Genomic DNA, 814 nt, shown 5'->3' on the forward strand with positions numbered 1-814 from the left:
ATTTCACTACAACAGCAAATTTATTGACCTTAGACTTCGACGTTATTTGGCGACCTCTAAGGAGGTGGGTCCAGGCTTTAAAGTGACGCCTGTATTAGGAAAATATTATAAGAGCTATGGATGCGCTACTATTGGTAAAATTAATTTTCTAGAAAAAAAATAAATGATGTCTACAGCACCCGGTATTCCCAAGCGGTCTTCCATCCAAGTACTAACCAGGCCCGACGATGCTTAACTTCGGTGATCGGACGAGAACCGGTGTTTTCAAGGTAGTATGGCCGTAGACAAGGCTGCACCAACAGTGCAACACTTCGATCATCGAGCTCATTAAATGATATTTCACTAAAATAAGTTTTTAACCAATGAATAAAACGATTACATAGCAAAAAAAATTTTTATCGTCATTTGAATTTTCAAAAAGCATCAGAGTTAAATTTAAAAAATCGAAATAAAAATCGCCGCAGAAAAATATTTATAATTTTTCGAAATTTATGAAATTTCAGAAATGTGTTCAGACTATGTTTATGTACATGTGGTAAAAATTTAATTTGTACATGTGATAAAAATTTCATCTCTAGAGATCGAGATCTCGAGTAGAGAGATAGAAACAGATAGAGAGAAGAAATCATCATCATAATCTTATTAGCAGAATCAATTAATGGAAGCATTAAAACAATAAACGGAAATATTTGTACATTACAGATCAAGCCTGTGTTTATTCAATAATCATCGTTTTATTATTTGGGTGAGCATAAAAGTATTTTTAATGTATTTGTTTCTTAAATATTTCAACATACAGCAGGGGCTAATCAAG

At 32.8% G+C, this 814-nt stretch overlaps 1 non-coding gene across 1 annotated transcript; it reads right to left on the reverse strand.

Moving 5' to 3' along the window:
* Nucleotides 1-167: 167 nt before the first annotated feature.
* On the reverse strand, nucleotides 168-286 carry LOC117109527. The gene has a single exon (XR_004445537.1). It is a non-coding gene; the product is annotated as a 5S ribosomal RNA (ribosomal RNA).
* Nucleotides 287-814: the final 528 nt, after the last annotated feature.

The sequence above is a fragment of the Anneissia japonica genome, unplaced genomic scaffold (assembly GCF_011630105.1).
Source record: "Anneissia japonica isolate Jap-2015-1 unplaced genomic scaffold, ASM1163010v1 scaffold81420_len814_cov97, whole genome shotgun sequence".
Taxonomy (NCBI): domain Eukaryota; kingdom Metazoa; phylum Echinodermata; class Crinoidea; order Comatulida; family Comatulidae; genus Anneissia; species Anneissia japonica.